The sequence below is a fragment of the Anoplophora glabripennis genome, unplaced genomic scaffold, assembly GCF_000390285.2.
Source record: "Anoplophora glabripennis isolate ALB-LARVAE unplaced genomic scaffold, Agla_2.0 scaffold51, whole genome shotgun sequence".
NCBI classification, from domain to species: Eukaryota; Metazoa; Arthropoda; class Insecta; order Coleoptera; family Cerambycidae; genus Anoplophora; species Anoplophora glabripennis.
This window is the reverse complement of record NW_019416324.1, coordinates 1,403,981-1,426,650: the sequence shown is the minus strand read 5'-3', so window position 1 is coordinate 1,426,650 and position 22,670 is coordinate 1,403,981. Positions and strand designations below refer to the sequence as shown.

At 33.8% G+C, this 22,670-nt stretch overlaps 1 protein-coding gene across 1 annotated transcript in view; it reads left to right on the top strand.

The window, feature by feature from the left end:
* Window positions 1-11,364, top strand: part of LOC108907646 (venom protein 302) — an 86,977-nt gene extending 75,613 nt beyond the window's left edge. The window contains exon 3 of the mRNA XM_018711401.1: window positions 11,098-11,364. The gene's annotated coding sequence lies outside the window, so the exon portion shown is untranslated. The remainder of the gene's footprint in view (window positions 1-11,097) is intronic.
* The last annotated feature ends 11,306 nt before the right edge of the window (window positions 11,365-22,670 follow it).

The following is a 22,670-nucleotide window of genomic DNA, read 5'->3' as shown; positions in this document are numbered from 1 at the left end:
TATTGCCGTAATAAATTATTACTGAAAGGTTTCAGGGGATTGGTTAAAATTAACCGCCCCGGAAAAGTATTATACAACAAGGCATCCCGAACCTCTCTTAAGCGGGATCAAGTTAATTTGTCTCCATTTTATTCTTTGCGCTCCTTGTTTGAACAGAAAATTGAAATGAACGGTCTTGGAGGGAATCCACGCGTAAGTAACCGAAGATGCAGCAGATTTACAGCTACAGGAAGGGGAAAATACACTAAATTTATCTCGTATAAAGAAGTACTGACCACGGATATGCGAATATGGAAATTTTTTCTTTAAAAAAGAGTCGCATGGTCATCTTTAAGAAGCAACTTGGATAATTAATTTTAGATTTGGCCTATCAGTCCTGAAGCATCCTGTATATTAATTATTTTAGCTGGTACCTATAGAATAATTTCATGGATAATTAGCATTTGGTCTCCGATAAAAAAATCTTAATCAAAATCAACACCCAGAAAAGATATTTCCGAAAGTTCGCGTACAAAAATATCCCTTAATTACTTAAACTTTCGAATCGGTCTCATACACAAACATCCCCCGTTAAGTAAACCTGGATAGTTTGTGTGGACACAGCCAACTTTTCTATTTCCCATTTAAAGCAAAAAGTCTGTTACAGAAGAAGGTGCATGTCTGCCTGTTCAAACTTTAGTTGCTTGCGTTTCCGCAACGTCTCTTCCAGAACATTTCAAAGACGTTTCTATTGATTTAGCCAGAGTTTAACATTCTCATTTTCTTGCTAGTCGCAAATTCATTGGAAACGTCGGAATTTAATTTATTACGTTTGTCATAGGTCTATAAACGGCGATTTTTCTCATATTTAAACACTACGTCGTTGTAAAGTGTAGTTTTGTGCATCCCTTTAGGCAATTAATGTGGCCGATAAGAATATACAAGGTGTCCCGCTTAGGTACACATTACGCTTACATTACATTAGGTACGTTTAGAAACACACTTTTACTGGAATATTCTTCCCACAATAAATAGAAAATTAAAATACATCGCAAATAATGTAATTCCTTTACTGATCAATCTACTCACAAAGTCTTAGGCTTGTGCTTGAGTTTGTGAGAGGGAGCGGAATCCTATTATTCTGCAGATCGCATATTCTAACAGAAGTGCTCCCAAGCACATTTATTTCATTTTATCTAGCACCTCCAACGTCTTTGTTTCTTAAAAAGGAGACATATGTACCCCCAGCACGCTTCCACCACAACTATTCCCTCGGCGAGAATCAATTTTCGGTTTACCGATGATTCCGCTACATTTTCTATTACCATTCGGGTTATTCTTATTCCTCCAGAAATGGGAACGCTCCCGCCAAATCCCAGATCGGAATCTCAATAAAACACACTTTGAGTAAATAAAGCGTTCAGCGTACCGTAAAGTAAGTGTACAACAAAAAAGTCAAACCGTAAATTTGCCTTTTAAATCTTCGAGCATAGCGCAAAGTGTTGACATGGGCGCTCCAGGCGAGCTTTACAGGGGTTGTGATGCTCCAGGACGGGAATTGTCATCTTGGGAACAATATTGCTGAAGTACTACCCTGAACAAGGCGGGAATTTTATTGCCTCAAGTTAAATAAGTTTTATTTGCAATAATTATGTTTACCATTAAATAAATGTGACAAAAATAATGATATTTTATAGCGGGAAACATAAACTGAAAAAATATTATTTGATTCCATTCTAACATATATTAACATTCAATTATTTATTAATTATTACTAACTAAGTACTTGTCTAAAGTAATATGTCACAGCTAAAAATAATTTTGAAGGTTTCAAATGCATCTTTCTTAATTGCGAAGTTATTTCGTGTATTTTTATTATCTACGAAAGTTACTTTAGTTATCAAAGAAAACTAATCTGAGCAGATTTGCCCCTCTGAGACGGTGATAGAAAAGTTCTTTAGTTATGGACAAAAACTGAATAATCCCAAACAGTCCAATTTTCAACCCCAAAGACCGCAAGGACTGAATTTTTGACAGCGTACGGTGTACTGAACTAGCAACGTCCAATTTTGGTTAACTCATCTCTCTAAATACATGATGTGCTTTAGTTATCCACAAAATCTGAATAATCTAAATCCGATGTCAAATCAAATGTTTGATAGTACTGCGATGTTATATATGGTACCAGTGGTTTTATATCCAATTTCGGTTGACACATCTCTATTAAATGCGAAGTTAAAGATTGTACTTTAGTTATATATGAAAATTATCAGTAAACATCAACTAATCCATACCCAATCGAGTTTTCAGTCCTTGAGACTACAGTGACAGAAATTTTGATAGAAATGTTATGAAGCATCTGTCTTAATTGCGAAGTCACAGCTGGTATCTTAGTTATCTACAAAAATTGCTTTAGTTATCGATGAAAATTGAATAATCCTAACCCAACAAAATTTTCAACCCCAGAGACCGCAGGGACTGGATTTTTGACAGCGTACGATGTATTGTACTAGCGACGTCCAATTTTGGTTAACTCATCTCTCTAAATATATGATGTGTTTTAGTTAAACCAAGAAAATTCTTTTAGTTATCCACAAAATCTGAATAATCCAAATCCGATTTAGTTTTCACCTCCTGAGGCTGTGCTGACAAAATGTTTGATAGTACTGCGATGTTATATATGGTACCAGTGATTTTATATCCGATTTTAGTTGACGCATGTCTATTAAATGCGAAGTTACGGGTTGTACTTTAGTTATATATGAAAATTATCAGTAAACACCATCTAATCCAACCGCAACCGAGTTTTCAGTCGTTGAGACTCTAGTGAGAGAAATTTTGGTATCTTGGTTATCTACAAAAATTCCTTTAGTTATCTATGAAAATTGGATAATCCTAACCCAATCAAATTTTCAACCCCTGAGGCCGTGGTGACAGATTTTTTGACAGTAATACTGTTAGTATATGGTACTAGCAGTGTCGTATTCAATTTTGGTTAACGCATTTCTCTTAATTGCAAAGTTACATGCTGTACTTTAGTTAATCTACGAATATTCCATTAGTTATCCAATAAATCTAAGTAAGTTTAATTGAATTCAGTTTCTACATACTGAAACCTTATATATATGAATTTTGAAATGCCTTTGCTATCTACTTCGGTAGGTAAAAGCCTTTTCGATACAATGTAGCTCCCTTGTTTCGCGACCAGCGCTTTATTAAATTTTCCTGTGTTCCTAGAGGCAATAAAGAATTCGCGTCGGCCAATGTCAGCTCGCCCAAGTAGGCGGTTTCGACGTCGAGATGCGAGACGGCCAGTTTAATTAAGGGATCATGATTAGCGAGGAAAAACTTTTATTTGGGAAGTGGTACGCGTCGGCTCGTTGCCCCGATGCGGGTTGTTAAGTTTGGGTTTCGGGACGCTTATGACGTGGGTCCTAAAAACACCGACGTAATTTACTAAAAAAATAATGCGCCCTCTCGACTCTCGCGAAGGCCGGTTTTGTTGGCGAATTTTAACGTCTCGTGTTTAACGTCTGGCGGAAATTTTAAATTGTTTTGTAAGCACAATTTCGCCGTTCGAGACTTTGTTTCACCCCTTAGCGCGGTTAAATAAGGAAAAACGTTTATCGAGTTTCATAAAAGGGAAATAAGGGGCGGATTTTATTTTCGTCGAAAGCTGTGTGCCCTAAATGCGTTTGATTCGAAATGTTGTGTCGCTACAGTTTCAGGTGAAAGAAAACATCTTCAGCTAATATTTAATATATTTTTTTGCATTTTTACTGATAATATGCTATTTCAAAATCTATCTTTTACTAACGTGGCACTTTGCTACATGAAATGTCACTGTACTATACAGGGTGTCCCGAAATTCATGCAACAAAATTTGGTCACAGATTCTTAAGACAAATTTAGGGGACCCGTATTTTTCATTTTTGACAAGTGGCCACATCTTTCGGAGTTACAGCCCCCTGAAATGTGCCCCTAAGAATAATCTTTTTTATACCTCAAAACCCTGTTGTACAAGAATCACCAAAAAAATTTGGTCGCATATTTAAATTTCTTAAAAATTATCAGTCCACTAGAAAGCCATTAAATTTAGAAACTTTTTGTCTCTTTATATTTTTTTCGTAAAACTCAATGTTTTCGAGAAAAATGTAAAAATGTGGTCGAATGCATATCGTGATTCGCTATTTTCCTCAATAACATTGCGCTTTTACGAAACAAATATCAAGAGATAAAAAAGTTTTTAAATTCAATGGCTTTCTAGCTAACTAATAATTAAAAAAAGAAAAATCAAATTTGCGACCAAATTTTTCTGGTTCTAAAGACAAGGGGGCCCACGAAAAATTGTCTCAAGGGGGTTTCTAGCAAAAAAGCGTAGCACTGTGAGTTTCCACATGTCATAAAACCCCTGTATACCAAATTTAGTGGTCGTATTCGTACAACATGTTTTTTTGAGATATAAAAAAGACTTCTTAGGGACATATATCAGGGGGCTGTAACTCCGAAAGAGGGGGCCAGTTGGCAAAAAGAAAGAATACGGGTCCCCTAAATTTGTCTTAAGAATCTATGACCAAATTTTATTTGCATGAATTTCGGGACACCCTGTACAGTAAGACAGACAACAAGTATCTCTAAAAAATTATGTGCCCTTTCTAAACCTTAATTTAAACCCATGGTACGCGATAAACTTTTTGAAATTTTCTTAATTAACAATCCTATAAATCGAAAACCACACCATCGATCGTTGCAAAATTTTTAGGGTAGAATTTTTTTTTAGGGTAGTAGACATATGTTTTACTATTTACTTTACTTCCTTTATAGAAAATGGTCAAATAAACAAAAAGTAAACAATGACTTTTTTTATTTAGGGCTTACTTTCATTGTTACAGGGAAAAATATGTCGAAAAACGGGTCATTGATCTTTCTCTTTGTATGTTTATTGTTTCCCTGAATTTAGCAGTGGTTTTTTGGAACAGGCAAACTCGGATTCTTATTCTACATAATATTTGGGATTTTTCTGTACAACAAAATAGATGAGTTCAAATACGAACGCCTCAAATGCTCGAACGCCTGGACTATACAAGTACATACCTACTATGAATTTTTTTAAATTTCTAACTTTTTAATATATCTATTTATATACAGCGTGGTAAAAAAGTTCTGCATAAAATTCATATTTTCGTTAAACAATTTTTTTTTTCGAAAAACTGTGAGACCCGTCGATTTTTATTTGATCCAGGGCACCTTGTTATGTGGAAAAATTTTTTTTTCGATAATCCACTTACGGCAGCGATGGCATATTTTTCTTTTTTAAAATGGCAAGGCATATTTTTTTCGTTCGAAATTGATGACAGTGATAATTATCTAAACAACGGTGTGAAAATTTCCATGTCTTACATAACAATTTTGTTTAGAAAAATGCACCTTAAGTTCTTATAAGTGATAATTGTCTACTTACACTATTAATGGCTCCGAAAAGGACAAAGTTGACAAAATTACATTTCAAACGAGTAAAATTACACTAATGTTTGTGTAAGTCTAGCGAAATTGTTCGAATTGCCCACCCTGTACCATTTGGCATTGTCCTAAGCGTGTGTAAACGCCGTCTACACTTCGTTCAAGCATTCCCGGGTCGATTTGATTTATTTCAAAACGAATACGGTTTTTAAGTTCTTCCAAATCACCTGGTCTGTTTGTGTACACACGCGATTTCAAATAGCCCCACAAAAAAAAGTCTAGAGGTGTTAAATCAGGCGAACGCGGAGGCCACTCGATTGTTCCGCGTCGCCCGATCCACCGGCCAGTAAACGAAAAAACGGTATAAACAAACGTCCCTTTAAAGTACTTCCCACCAACAATTTGCGAAATTCCTTAACCGAATTATAATTTTCTCTTCGTTAACCCTAAGTTTGGCGGCCTTTAGCCGCAGCCTCCAGAAATAAATCCTAGCTCGTTAGGTAAGAGCTCGTTTGTGCACTAATTCGTGTGAATAATTTAGTGCTCGCGGCCCTCCAGCTCCGCCCACAATGAATGTATCCTGCATATTTCATGCATCGGATACTTAAAAGCGTACCGACGACGCCGAAAAGTGGACGGGATGCGTCTTTTATATCGCGCACAATGGGTGACTTAATATTCCCGTTAAGCTACGCTGGACCTAGGGGTGCCCTGAGGGTCGACTTTTCTGTAAGCACACCCCGAAAAACTTCTTTAGAAAACGCGTCGCCGCGCCGTAAAGATTTTATTTTGCCGAGCGGATTTTTTTTTTATTATTTATGTCCAATAACTAATCGATTCCACCCCAAACGGGACCTCCCCCCACCTTCCTAGTCAGGATCAAGGTCAATTAGAGGTCAGATGGAGAAAAGTGCATTAAATCAAAGTATCTCGGACTTCACGTTTTTTGGTTCGCTGAGTTTGATTCGGAGGTTAGTATGTTTGTATCAGGTCATTTTAAGGTTGTTTCAAGGTCATTTCAAGGTTAAATTGAGAAAAAGCCGAGCAATCAAGTCCGGCCACATTTTATACAGGATTTTGAGGTGGCTGAGGTCAATTTGTCTGTATCAGGTTATTTGAAGGTCGTATCAAGGTCATTTCAAGGTTAAGTAACCGCCTATTATGCACGTATTTGGAGTTGCTGAGTTCAAATCTGAGGTCAGTTTGTCTGTGTCAGGTTATTTGAAGGCCATTTTAAGGTCATTTGAAAGTTAATTTATGGAATAAACCCTGGAATCAATTACCGTTCTTATAGTCGCTGAGTTCGAGTCCGTGGTCTATTTACATGTATTAATAAAGCTTCAAGGTTATTCCAAGGTTGATTTGAGAAAAAGGGCTTTCGGCAAGGTCAGTGAGAGACGATTTCAGACCCCTCTGTTTTCGACCGAAACTAAAATTGTTGATACCAAAAATAGGTTATTAAAATCATTCGAGTTCATCTGAAGGAAAAAAATGAGCAGATCTTTTATCTCGAAAACTACTTATTTGACACAAAAACAAGCTGTACAAAGGTTGTAAGATTTGGCATGCGTTCCACATCAGTGATCTCTTAACCTCAAACTAGGCCAATCCTCCTTACTTTCAGTTAACATTAAGCAGGTAGTAGAGGACTAAATCGTTACATAATTCTCGTTTTTTTCTTGGTGCGACCTTTAAATGACTTTGAAATAACCCTCAAATGACCTGATGCAGACAAAGTGACCTAGGATTTGAACCCAGCGACCCCAAAATCCTGTATAACAGGTGGTTGGACTTGATTGCTCGGGGTTTTGTCAATTTGACCTTGATATGACCTTGACACAATCTTAAAATGACCTGATACAGATAAACTATCCTCCGAATCGTACTCAGCGACCCAAAAAACCTAAACTCCGAGATCATTTGATTTAATGCACTATTTCTCAATCTGACCTCTAATTGACCTTGATCCTGACTAAGAAAGAGGAGTGAGGTCCCGTTTGGGGTGGACAAAAATGGAGGGGTTGGAAAACCTAATTGACCATCTCCCTTTCCGAACGCATTTTGCGAACACCCTGTATAAAGAATAATTCCTATTAACTCAGAATAAAAAGCTGTTTAGAATTGTATCCCCGATGACCTGGCAAAGCAGAAATTGCGTGCGAAATCGCGCGCATGTTTAATTGCTAACTTCATTACTTGTTAGCCATGTATGTAAATTCCATCCATGCTAAAGCGTCGACATATTTTTGTGTAATTTGTTCCTTTATAGCCCCATTTGAATTTAACCCGGCAACGTGTGTAATTATAAACAATACATGTCCCCACGCAAACAAATACGTCGCAATTTGTGCTCTGTACTGTGTCGGTCGGTGGAAACGAAATGAGTTTTGAAATATGGTTTGCAAGTTCGTTAAGTGCCTGTTGACATCGATGTGAATATATCTGTCGATTCGGATTCAATTTGTGGAACTTTACGTGAAGGCAAATTGTTAATCGCTCAAAAGCCCTTCTGGAAAATCGGTTCTTGTTAACAGAAATGTGGGAAACGAGTTTTTTAACTTCGTGTTATAGTTTTAACTACTACTAAAACTGCGGTAGGGGAATGTGGGGAAATATTCATTACCTAAGGACAAAAAAGTTTAAACAGGTTCGTACTGAATTGTATTTCGCGGATTTGTTACTGTTTAGCTCGGTATTGACAGAAGGGTTTGAATTTATCTATTGTAGCACTAAGTAGAACGAGAATAAATTCGATATATCGCAGACACGTCGATTACTATTATAAGTTGTACTTTTGTATCAAATATATGCGAATGAAATACACAAAAATAAGTAAATAATCTGTTTACTCACCTGATGTTTACAGCACGAAACATACATGAAATCTTGTAGCTAATTTTCGAGTACTGGCACCAAGATCCTCTTTCACAGTGCTACAGTTTCTTTTACGTTGCATTAAAAATATACCATCAAACTTATTTGTCCCCATATCAGTCTCTCAAATATGATTGTGGTATTCAAATGAGACTTTGACAACAATATCGCACCACATAAGAAATGTTTCCCTATACCTTCTTGCTAATATATTCATTTCACATGGGACTGTTATTGAATGTATTTACTTGGCAAAGTGTAAGACAATTCTCTTTCTGCTCGATTGGCTGTCACATATATTCACACATTATAAGCAAGATTGCAGCTGAAGACAACTCCTAAGTATTTTAGCAGTCAGGAAACATCATGTAACGGAAGTATTTCGAACTACTAGCATAGTAGCAGAGAAGATATTCTCGTTTCACAAACATGAGCATAATTAATTTGATTTACTTTTCTAGTAAATATATGACAGTAACTGATATATGTGTATCTACTACATAAAATATGATCCCTTTGTTGCAAATGTACAATTACATTGTCATATCATTATCTTGGCTTCAAATTTTGATATTTTCCATTCAGTTAACTTCCCTTCTATGCAAATGAGTTACATCATGCTGAACAAACATATTTTTGATAGTCCGCTCTGTTGATTTTGTATGCATACTCCAAACAGAGAGTAACTAGCAAGCATATTACAGGATTTTATGAAAATATATTTGCTCTTTTAGTGAAACAAATTAAATTTTAAATGTTATGTAAAACCGGAGTGACAAGTGCTTATAGGATTTAATGGGGAGATGGTAGAATTTATTAGGATATTGGCTTTGCAATTGCTTTGTTTAAATTTAGTGTTAATTTATTTTTCTTCTAACAGTGATGGTGAATTAGAATATGTAGTTAGTTAAATAAACATGGAAAATATTCAGTCAATTAAAAGTTTAAAAAATATATATCATTGTCTTAGTTTGAAAAATGTGTACAGCTGTGGACAATAAATATTCACTATTGAATTCAACTTTTGCCTAGAGTAGTTATTGCCTGCAATATCAACAGTTAGGAATATTGTCTGTGGTATCGATTTTTAGTATTTGTTTGACTTCATTTTTAAGAATAAATTTTTTGAATTGACTTAATACGTTTCACTCAATTAAAAACCTATTTTTTGGAAAAAGGTGCTCTGATAAACATATAAAATTTAATTTATTTAATTGCATTTTAGTAATTTTTTATACGGTAAACTTTTATATAAAAATCCTATGACGTACAAAGTCAATGGTTTTTGTGACACGTGCGATATCTTAATAAAACATATCAAAGATTTACGCTTTCTTATTTCTGAGGAAAATTTGTGAATATTTCACGCAGAGCAGTAATGAGAATTCTGATTGTAAACACGTGGAATTATTGGCAATATATGAATAACCAAAGTCGATCTATCTAAAATATCATTAAAACAGCTTCGAAAGAGTGGGGATCGCAATAATCCAAACAAGGAACATTTCTGGAAAATCAATATTTCACGTACATTTCCATGTCCGTGTCATGTCAGGTTTTTTATTAGTGCTAATAATATCTCCCTTGGGAACATACTAACGAAAGAGGGCTGCAAAAAAATCCACTGCTTGTTTTCATAATTTTATTAGTTGGTACTGTAAAGGAATATGAAAATTTCCATCCCCTAATTGGTTGTAGAATGTCGTTTAGTTTTCTATACCTTTCATCCTTCTATTGTCAAAACAGAATTAACAAAGCAGTACACAAATGAAAGGAAAGCCTAACTTTATCTGTTATATATTTTTCCATGGTAATTGGAAATAACAATAACCTAAAAATAATTCCCTTTTACTAATATAGTCTGGTTGTCATTACTGTGAATGCAATTTTTAAATAATCATTGATTATGGATTTGTTCTATTAATGATTCCAGTTTAGAAATATCAAAACTGAATAAAATCATCTGGAGCAATACGTGCTAGTAAATAACAATTAATTGTACCTTAAAAAAAGAAAATATTAGCATGTTTGTTGTAAATAAATTAATATATTATCCTTTTTCACCTTCTTATAATTCTTTCTCGAGGACCCTAATAAAGCAACTGAATAAGAAAAGGATAGTCTCTGGACAATTTACCATCTCGGATAAAATATAATTCTTTGTTCCTTTTCTTTTCCATTTTAATCCTGTAAGGACTATTTATTTACTGGATGGTTTGAGAAAGATTTGGTTTGGGAATAACTATGAACTGTTGCAGCTTCTTTGCTAACATCGTAGCATTGTTTCAGGTGATGCTCGCTCGAATTAAATAGAAAAGTATTACAAATTCTTCAAAAAAGACTACAATTTTTACCTTCCTATACAGGGTGTTTTACAAGATCTACGACAAACTTTGACAGATCGTAGCTGGGTTAAATTCAAACATTTTTTCTTATATGAACATAGGTCCGATTTGTTTTTGTTTGCTGTTGTTATAACTTGTTTATTAAAAATTAAAAAATATATCTGCTTTTCCGAAAAGAAAGTTTACATTTTTTAAGGGTAGATTGAAATTAAAAATTATAAAATTCATTCATTTTCCTGCTTATGATTTTTTTAGCCACCCTAACTCTGTTAATTTTAATAGTACAAGAAAGAGTCAATAGACCATTTTTATGTAGAATTTTATGCCCTACAACTTTTTTTTCTAGCTTTTTCTCCTTTTGAGTTATCTTGAAAACCCCTTTATTTTATCTTTCGGGTTCAAGTCAGGTGAAAGTCTAACCCTTTTCTTTTTGTTTCAGGTTCGAGGCATGCAAAGGCATCGACGGCAGAGGACGGAGCAAACCTTGCGGAAAGTTATACTAATGTATTCGCCCAAAAACTTTCAAAAGAACGATATGAAAACAAACTCAAAGTGCAGTGCTAAAGAGGACATATAAACTTTCCAAGTTTAACATGGATACCCAGGGAGGCCACCCTCCCTGCCACGCAGCGTGGCATCATCCTAGTTTAACGCTATTTGTGACTGCTATGAAACTAAATTTAATGTGTAAATTTGTGACAATACTACTAGGAAATAACGATAAATCTGTATAATTTAACTCTCAGATATGTAGGTTTTCCTTTCAGATGAGTATATAATCAATAAAATGGTTTTATTTATTTAAAACTGGTATTTATTTCCGCCATCATCTACGTAACTGTGCCCTATTCAGTATTAAGTCCAGTAACAGCGATCGAACGTCAACTCAAATCAAATAGTTCTTCAAGAATACTAGTTTAAGAAATAACAATTAAATAATGCACTGAATTTGAAATGAAATGGAACTATAACAGTTTTCAAAACACTCGAAAAAACGCATTAATTAAAATAGATTTTCTCATTTCCCTTTTAATTTCTCGCTTCGAAACAGGTACGCTTGGCATACGGAATGATTTACTTTTAATTTCGAACTTAAAAGTAGTTAGAATTTCTGTAAATATCCGTTTAATTGCAGATACATGTTGACAGGGGATTTTTAATTGCGAAGTTTAATATTTACTCGGGCAAAATATTATGAAGCGGAAAAATAAATAAACCGGTCCCGGTGATGTGGTTCAGTGGGACGGGATAATTGAAAAGTTTGCAGTGTGTCAGGACCACTTAGGACGTGTACAATGTAAATACGCAGTGCCCAAAAAAAATGTGTGAAAGAGAGAATCAGAATAACAGAATTTTTAAATGCAACGACAGTTTCATTTCTACTTATAATCACGATATTAGTAAACGAAGAAGAGAAAGTTTTAGTTACTATTACATACAGGGTGTTCAAAAAGTTTGGAACTCCCCCTCTATCTGACCACGATCATGACCTTGAAAGTCATTTAGAGGTCAAGTTGAAAATTTTAAATGGAACCGTATACTTTTGACCCCGGAAATGGAAAAAATGGAAATGTTTACGTTCGGATAATGACTTTGACCATGACCTTCAAGGTCGTTTACAGGTCAAGTCGATTTTTAAAAAATGACGCGATATTCTTCGCTCTTTTCATTTCCAGAATCAAAAGTATACGGTTCTATTTAAAATTTTCAACTTGACCTCTACATGACCTTAAAGGTCGTGGTCAAGGTCACATTAGATCGTAAAATTTTCCGCTCTTACCATTTCCGGGGTCAAAAGTATACGGTTCCATTTAAAATTTTCAACTTGACCTCTAATGACCTTCAAGGTCATGGTCAAGGTCACTGTTGGATTGCTCACTCAAAACCCTGCAACTTTTGTCCTAATAATTTTTTTGTTTGAGCAGTATTTTCAGAGATAGAGGAAGGGGTTCCAAACTTTTTGAACACCCTGTATAATGTATGTGTAACCATTTAACTTATTAAATTTGACCTTGAGAGATATGAAAATAGAACTACATATAATTTTATTGCCTCCTGTCTATCTAATACAAGCGAGCCCAACCCTCTGTCGCAACCACCAGACATATACCGGTTTCCAAACCATTAGTTTTCATCAAATGTGGTAGGTTATACATGATATGTTTCATAGGTTATATGTCATCCACACAGAATTGCATATAACAAATAAATTGACAAGAGAAATTAAGCCTGATCCTAAGAAATTTTGCGAATTGATTGGATCAAATAGAGTCGGATTCAGCGACCCCAAAAACGTATAGACATATTAGTTTACTTTGTTGGCAATTGATTTTCTACATTTGACCTTGAACTAATCTTAACTCGGGCCAGACGGACACCAGATTCGGATTCAGCGACCCCAAAAACGCGTAGGTATGTAGGTTTACTTTGTTGGCAATTGATTCTCTACGTTTAACCTTGAACTGACTTTGATCCAGAGCCAATCAGGTCAAAATGACACCGGATTCGGATTCAGCGACCCCCAAAATTTGTTAGTTCTTGTCAATATGCGGTACATTATATATGGCGTTTCATAGATTATATGTAATCCACACAGAATTGCATATAACAAATATATTGGCAAGAAAAATTAAGTTTGACCCTAAAAAATTTTGAGAATTGATTGGTTCACACAGATTCGGATTCAGTGACCCCAAAAACGTATAGACATATTGGTTTACTGTGTTGGTAATTGATTTTCTACATTTGGTCTTGAACTGACCTTAACACAGACCTTATCGGATCAAACGGATACCGGATTCGGATTCAGCGACCCCAAAAACATATAAATATCATAATTTTAGCTTTCGAACCTCCCACTTTTTTTGTGGGGCTGTGTTATTTATTGCTATTTCCTAGGCATTGCTGGTATAATTCAATGCTTATTGGAGTATGTAACCCACGAAATAATTGTTTGAAATATGACACATAAAAGAGGTCCCAAAATAGATCCTTGGGGTACTCCCTATTTATCATACCCTACAGATGGTATTCCGTCGCTTGTTTTCACTTTCTTTCAAATTTTATAGAAATAATGCTACTGTAGGATCTTAAAAAGGACAAAAATTAAAACGAATGAATGTAGAAACATTTTTACCTCACTTGAGAGTTATAAGACAGAAACATTAACAACTGATATTATTACATTTTAACGATATCTTAATTCCCGTTTTTCCTCAAATCCATCCACTAAAGTATAATTACAAGGCATCCATTCTGCGTCCAGAGTTATCGACTGCTAAGTCTTAGAGCTATTACCGCCACCAGATTAAAATCTACAGCGTTTGATGGGAGGATCAACCCTTGGCGTAAAGTGGAATTACCACTACATTTCTAGGGCAAACAATGTAAAATGATAACTGGATTGGCCGTAGTCTCTCTCGAACGCGAAGAGGTTTATACGGCACTTCCAGTTAATTCCTCTGGTAAATTAGAACTAAAATAGCCCGAAACAATTTCACAGTAAATGCGAGCTCTAGGTTACTTTTAATATCTATGTCTGCACTGAACACCAAATTTAGAGGTTTTTAGTTGCTGTAGTAGACCCATTGTAGCAAAGTAGTTTAGTTTCGGTTTACGGCCAAATATGAATGTACTGACAAACTTTAACGACGTTTCAAATTTACATGAGGACTGATCTACTTCAAATATGTTCTGGATAAAATTATCACTAAAACAAGAACTACTGAAAAGTTTAATGTTCCGTTCTAATGAATATCTTTACTTTACCTTGTTGTGCGAAGTATACATTCATATTGCGAATACTACAGAGATTCCATTCATGACGTCATCTCAGTACCTATCTAAAAAGAAATCAATTCTTTAAATACAAAAGTGGATTTGTTTAAAAGCTCCGGTTTGCATTGCAACCTGATGGGAATCGTTTCGTTTCACCTTGTACAACTTTCTCTTCGACCAGGCCTATTCAGCTTCAACTTCGTGCATTATATTCTTCATCGATTTGATGCCGATGGTATTATACTACGGCACACATGCACTGTACCTGTATTACATGATAGAGCCGGTATGTGCACATAATCAACATGCGCTACATACCGCTCCATTATAGAATACAATGGTCGCTAAACTGATCATTACTTACTGTTTAGTAGAGCTGAAAACTTTATGGCATAGACTTCGCAAAATGCTGACAGGCAAGTTTGTGGCTTATTGATTATGAACTGGATATTGTGTAGATGAATATTTCATTTAGCTGGAATTAAGGTGGAATCCATTCTCTACTTAACTGAACAATGTAGATACACATGATAAAGAGTACGATTCTCTAATTCCTCAACTGATAAATACCATTTAATATAAAATATGTATAATTTATTGTACAACAGTTTTTGAACCAGTATCCCTCCAAACTTGGAAGATTTTGAAGAGCCAATAAATCGAGATCCAAATACTCATTTGCTAGAAATATTTTATGCAAATAGATATTTTTTTAATACTTACCGACTTACCAGAATAATATGAGGGAACATTTTTGGAACCCCTGTCTCCGTCGATAGCTCCGCTCTGTTGCCTACAAATGTTTGCACAATTGCAGTTCACAATTTTACAACATGTTCAAAAGTGGCTAGAAAAATTAACTATACAGAAAACAGTACAAAAAAACTCTATCTACAGCCAACTATTCACCACGATTCCAAGGGGTTGTCAATAAGTTTCCACAATTTTATGCTTTTATTAATAGCATTATCATCAAAAAATAATCTCCAAGTTTGTGAACGCTCTGTATTGTCATTTATGGTTCTACATATAAAAAAAATAATGTTCAGATGGTGGAAATCGGTGAAGAATGAACATGTACCATTTATCATCGTTTACGAAGATAGGTGAAATAAAGAATAATAATACATGATTATTTCGCAGGGGTTCCCTCAAATCGATTTTGACAGCATTATCCTAAAAGCTAAAATTGGATTTGCGTAGGTGACTGGCTTTCCGGAGCTATTTCCTGAAAGTAATATAATCTATGTGGTGTAATAAGATTACATTATTCTAGTTAAAGTAAAGTAAATATTATTCTGGTATAACGCTTTCTGTTGGCTGCGTGGTTTCTATTAAAATTTAAAACAGGTCGTCATAATTTCTAATTTTAAGCAGAATCCGATTGATATGATGCGACGGAATAGTAAAGTAGTAAAAAATAAAATGTTTTGTGTAGTTTAAAAAAGCATGTATTTATGTAAAAAGCATATTATACAAATCAAGAAAGAGTTGATATGTCTAGAGCCTATTATTTGTCAGGAGTAAACGATGTTGTTGCAAGATGATCCCAGCTATAGGGTGTTCCATTAAAAAAATCTTTAATTTAACGATTTCCATTATTCAATTGTTTTTTCTAATACTGTATTATATTCATAATTCATAAAAAAAGCAAAAACTTTTTTGTAATTTCAATATAGTGGAGTCGAGATAGCTTAAAACTACGCATTATTTCGGAATAATTATGGGAAGCATGGATTTTCCTAAAACCTTTTGAAATTACTTGGAGATAAGTATTAGAAAAAAGTTATAAACTTATTTTTGTACGCTAATTGTTTTTTAATTGTTTAAATAATAATAAATAGTTTCTTTAAGAACATTTAAAATAATTCAATGAATTTTAAATCGGATTCTTTCAAATTGACAAAATAGGGGTTTTCAATGTCGCTGAACAAGAATATAAAGTCGGAAAATGAAAATTCAAAATGCCTGATCCAATATGGCCGACTATTTTAAACAATTTATTTAACAATTATTGACTTTAAATCAAACTCGCTTAGATTTGTAATATAGGGATTTTTGACGTCGCTAAACAAGAATATGATGTCAAAAAATGAAAATTCAAAATGGCTGATCCAATATGGCCGACTACTTTAAACAATTTATTTGACAATTATTGATTTTACATCAAACTCGCTCCTATTTGTAATATAGAGGTTCGAAAAATGAAAATTATAAATGGCTAAAGAGATTCTATTGAAAATATGTTTTATTTTTAAAAAAACAAATTTATTACAAAATAATTAATTTTGAAATCTCATCGAGTTCTTGCTCTTCTTCAAAAATAACTGGGCAATTAAACTTTAAGCCAATAAAATTGAAAAAAAAACACTGATTTTAAATACAAACTTACAAAATCAAAATCAACGTCCCCTATTATTTATTTATTCATTAACTATTTTAAAACTCATACATTAACAGGTTTAGCATAAAATAAAACGAATATAAATACCTTAATTATTTAACTCTTATAAACGAAAAACGCTTTTAAAATAAATAATACTGTAAGTAACAAAAAAATATTTAGTGTGCTCACAACTTCAAAATTCCCCTACGCAAGCAAAGCTATTGCATATATTTCTATGTAGTAGTATACACCATGTGCGTGCTATACTCACCGAGCAGGTTTCGAACTTAATTTCATATACAGAATATACTTTTTAAAAGTGAATATTAAATCAATTCATCAAAAAACGTTATTTTTTTGCTATTTTAACAATTTTCCACTTATTACTATAAATAAAAAAATAATTTTTCGCTGGATTTACTTTTTTTAAGGTCTTAACTTACTTCTTTGATGTTTAAAACAAAAAAAATTTTGTACATTATTAAACTTTATATAACAATAAATTTCACGGATTTTTCATGAAATATATTTAATTTTCGTTATTTTTTGTTTTTTCAACTATTACTTAAATTTTTTAAGAAAAATAAAATGCACCATCTTAAAGTAGAGATTTTAAGCTTTAAAAAGTGCTCTCATCAAGTTTCAATATCACATTTACAACTATAATTTTTAATCTATAAAGTATGACCTAAAATGTCAAATTTGTGATTTTTAAAAATTATTGAATATGTTGGGCTCAATATTTTTCAAATTAATTTTTTAAGATTTTTTTCATTTCGCTCACTGTTTCAATCGTCATTTGAAGAGTAATCTGTGAAAGTTACAGATATTTATTTTAAAAATTAAAAGAATGACAGCTATTTTATTATTATTGTACAAAATTATAGAATGACGTAACTTTGTACGTATGTACTATATATATATTTTTTTCTCAAGTTTAAAGACATAAAATTCTGATAGATGGATGACTATTCTTTTATTTAAATTTTTGTGAGGTCGATTTGATCAATTAGATCAAAAGTTATAACAAATTTAGTGTAGCGCGCTCGGTGTCGCGCGCTCTTCGAGAGCTATACTTGGGAACCGCTCGTCTCATTTTTCGTACGTTAGAAAAAAAATTCTACAGCCTTCAATTTGCATTTTAGAAAAAAACTTTATTAACATTTTTTATGTAAAATTTCCTGTTCTTTCGAATGGCGCAGTTAATCTTTTTTAGAAAATTATATTTTTTTATATATTTTGCAAAAACTGTAATTTTGCAACTAATTTGTTAAATAAATAATTTAGCGTACACTCTACAGTTGGTAACTTTTTATATGTTGTTTCTGACAACTTTACAAAGCGAAAAATAAAAAATTCTCTCTTAACTCTCAATAAGTTGTCAGATTATAGTGATTAACCCTGTACATGTTAAAAGCAGAGGAACATTTCTGGCAAGCTCTCTGTGGACGTAACGCCTCTGGATGTCAAACAAAGTGGTATGTACAAGAGGACCCCCATTGTTTTAGACCCAGAATCTGGAGATAAAACAGTTTCGGCAATTATTTTAATCGCCACGGCTCCGTACATCTTGTAGCAGAGATCCGGTTCCGGTTATAACGGAGATAGCATTTTGCCAGACCGTCGACCGTCGTGCGTGCATAATATACGCCATTACGCCTGAAATATAGATTCTGCGGACCCTTTTGTAAACAAACTATCAAATTCTCCCACTCGCGAACAGCCTATAAGACTCTTAGAACTGGGAATAAATTAACGAGATTTCACTTACGCCGGAGGGATAATGGTTTCGCTAATTAGTCATTTAGGGGGGGCTCTTAAGTTTCTAATTTATGGTAATTTTCCTTTGTAACTTGCAAATTGTCAGTGATACGCGTTTGTACACCAGTTAGATAACCGGACGACTTCCGTACCCGCCAGAAATGCGAAACTAGTGACCGCTTTAGAATAGGAGATCATGAAATCAAGTTGGCGCTTATACGCGATGCTTACGAGAAAACTGTAACTTGATTCTCAAAGTTCAAATTCAAAAATGCAAGTTCGGAGAGTGTGTATCTGAGACTATGCGCAAATAAACAGTTCACATGCTTCCGCATGGGTTCGTAGCTTATCACCATATCCAACCATCATTAAGATCTCTGTCCTTTCAGGTTCAGTTAAATGTGCCATCCCTTCTAAGCTCCAAAAATGTGGTCATTGATAAATTTGCGAAGTTTATTAAGGGTATAATAACGTACTAATTTGTGAAAATGTTACGCTACAACAGTGGTATTTTTGTTTCTAAACAACGACCAAAAAGCGATATTTAATAATTTTTATCAGTGACCTGAATGCAAACAAAAAAAACCCTAATGCTAAATGCTACATTTTCAAACTTTTTTCGTTTTTTTTTTCGTTAATTATTTGCAGTTGTTTCGTTTCCAAGTACATTTCTTTTATGAAAAATGACAATAAATAATTTTTTGAAATAATTATAATTTTCTCGCAATATCTCGCTTGTTTGAGGAAATACATTGTCCTGCGTGCAATGTATTTCCTTGTCGTGACGATACGACGCAAAACAGTTGGTTCGTTCGTCGGTTGTCTCACTTATGACACACTGATGAGGACTAACAAGTTCGAAACCGGTCTGTGCCCGGTGGGTTAAACTGACGAACGACCCTAGCTGTTGCACTAGGTGTCGCGAGTATAATTCAATGCCGATAGGGTCATATAGCCCTCGGAGTAGTTGTTTCTCACAACACTGACAATTAAAAACAAAACTGCATTTTCTCTGAGCTTCCTCGATGCTTTTTACCGACAGGAACTGAATTCGCCATCACCCGTATTACCTCAGATTGAAAGCGCCCACCTCGAACTGTATTATGAAGTACCTGCCATGCACCAAACTTTGTGAACCAACCCCAAATAAGGTGGATTAATACACCGACTTGTGAGTAATAAACAGTATTGAATATGCATCGAGTAGTAACTTCAAAACAACTCCGAGCGTTGTGACTCGTTACAACTTGCGGCAACTGCAATACCTGTAACTAGAGAACTTCGTGAAATGGATAGAATTCCGAAGATAAGGTTGTTTTAATTGTATTCAACTCGTGAAACGATGTATCCTCTTGTAAACGACATTTAGCTCGGTGTGCATTGTCTGGTTGATGGTGTTTTAACAGTTAATTTTGTACAATTTAAAAAATGGGGAAGAGTATGCTTTACACTTGTTTTTTTTGTCAAATTGAAATTGAACTTTTTTTGTGATTAGACCTCTAAAGCAAAAATTTTGGAACGTACTAGTGTACTGGCCCTGATTAATAAGCTATAGAGGTAGACGTTTGAACACACTCCGGGCTGTTCGCAAGAGTCCTGCAGTGATGGCCGCGTAGAAGTTGAGTAATTGACCTCCGTTGAAAAACGCCCATCTTATAATTGTGGCCGTCTCCGAAGGGTTATTGATTTTGGTTAAGCCTTGCTTTGTTCCGAATTTCTTAAAATTTGGAATTATTTTATTTTCTAAAAGTCCGGAACTGTGGTGATGACTGTTATTATCTTTTATATTTTTTTTTTGCTTTAGACGAACCACACGAAGTAGTAAATAAGTTCTCATTTATCATAACAACATTTTCGCTTTCTCTATCTGGTAATCAGTTGGTGGTCGTTTTCTTTTTAACAACATAAACTACTAAAACTTTCTAAACTTTTCCAATTTATTGTTATACCGGAAAAGTTGGGATTTCAAGTTTGTTTTCTTAATAGAACATTAGTAAAGGTTTCCTCGGAAAGATGTAGTTTTTTTGAGCAGAAGTTCAAATGAACTATTTATTTAACTTTAAGTAGCAGTTAAAGTTGATAATACATCTTAATTGCATTTAAAACTGAGGAAAAATAGCAGCATTTAATTCAGCAATGAAACTGAACCATTTAAAAACAATTTTTTTTATTGATAATTTTTAGAAGTGATTTATGATGGTAGTTTATATCATGATGATATTTTTCCAAATGCCTTAGCCTTCTGGGAAGTTAGGAAAGAGGTATTTTCGTTTAACTAAAACTTTTTATTTGATTCCTACTCTAAAGAGAAACTATATTATCGTTACCTCAATCTTTTGCACGGTAATTACAGAACAAACTAGATAAACATACTTTAGTGACAGTTTCTCCCTTAAAACTACAGAAAAATTTTTCTAGACTCATGACATCTTACCTATTTTTTTGAAAATACGAGACATCCCCCAAAAGCATCAAGTTTAACTCACCCTGTACAGGGTGATTCACTATATTTTGACCCCCCTTTAACTTTTTTGTTTTGAGAGTTGGACCCAACAAACCCTACATGACTATGCTCGACAGGGAACGTTCTATTCAAATATGTAAAAATATACAGGGTGTTCCATTTAACTTAACAAAGTTAACATCCGCGCCCATTTTGTTTGGACTTCATTTGTTTTTCTACTATCATTTTCGAAAAATTCACAAAAACTCGTGCAACTTTTATATTTCACATTTTTTTATAACTCTTAAAATAAAAAAGTTAAAAGAGGGGTCAAAATATAGCGAATCACCCTGTACATGCTACTTGGTTTTTCACATGTATTTTACGTTTTTATGATTAATAATAATTGAAGGGGCAAGTGGATGAATGTGTTATGTTACAATTAGCTTATAGCTCGGCTATTCTCACAAAATCGATTTTAAGTAATTTAATTTTAAGTAAATTTTGTCACATGATACGTTCATCCACTCTAAAAATATACAACAAAGTGTCAGTATACTTGTGAAAGTCTGTGATATGATACAGTGATACAAAACATGTTCGTCAGCTGAATATCTCAACTTTTCGGAAATTGTAACATCACATTTTTCTCCTTTTGCCCCTTCAATTGTTGGTTGAAGCAAAGTTTATAAAAAATATTATAAATCAAAAAGTAATTTTAAGATTTAACCAATCCTCCGGTAGATATGAAGATATTACATTTTCATTTTCATATCAATATATATATAAAACAAGTACATGGAAGTAATATACTTTCCACTCAAAAAAGTATGTTTATTAAGAACAAGGAAGAGCGTATCCCGGATTCAAATTGCTAGTCTTTGATGTGCCACACTTCTTTAATCTTGTACATGTAAATTCAAATATATACAGCGAAATCCCCACGGAGTACGCCATTTCAAAGCAAACTGTTTTAAAATTTGCATAGCTCGTTAAAACCCCTGATTTAATTAATAATTTAATCAGAGTAATTAACTAAAATGAAAATTTACGTCTGGTGAGCCTGATGATCATATTTCATTTAGAGAAGTCACCCAGACAAAATAATCTAAATAAAACTCAACGTCAATTGTAGATTTCTTCATTCACTGCCTTGAAAAACAATTTTGTGTTAACAAAATTTCCGAGTAATTCGTACCCGCGCAGTAACACAAAAGATTCGATTAAGATTAAGTTGAATATGTATTGTTTTCCATTTTTTATAAGCACTAAATTAAACTGTCACTGCAAGAGACTAATAACAAAGTTGACAGTTTACTTGTTTGTTTTGAAATAATTCCAATGGGCCATGTTGACTATAAATGTGCAAGACAATAGGCTTTTCTCAAGTTTGGATGATTATAATAAGTCTCCTTAAATACTATTAATTGAAGCTAACCATTTAATTTTGTTTATTTTAATTTCGCCTCAAAGCACTGAAAACATTTAATAATGTACGACTTTTCAAGATAAATATTTCTGTTCAATTCGTTAAACTCTACTGCCTGAATTTATACGTTTCCCGAAGTGTATATAATAATTTCCTTTCCACAGCTCTCATACATGTGGCACTTAGGAGATGAGGTTGGAAAGTAAATAAGCGGCC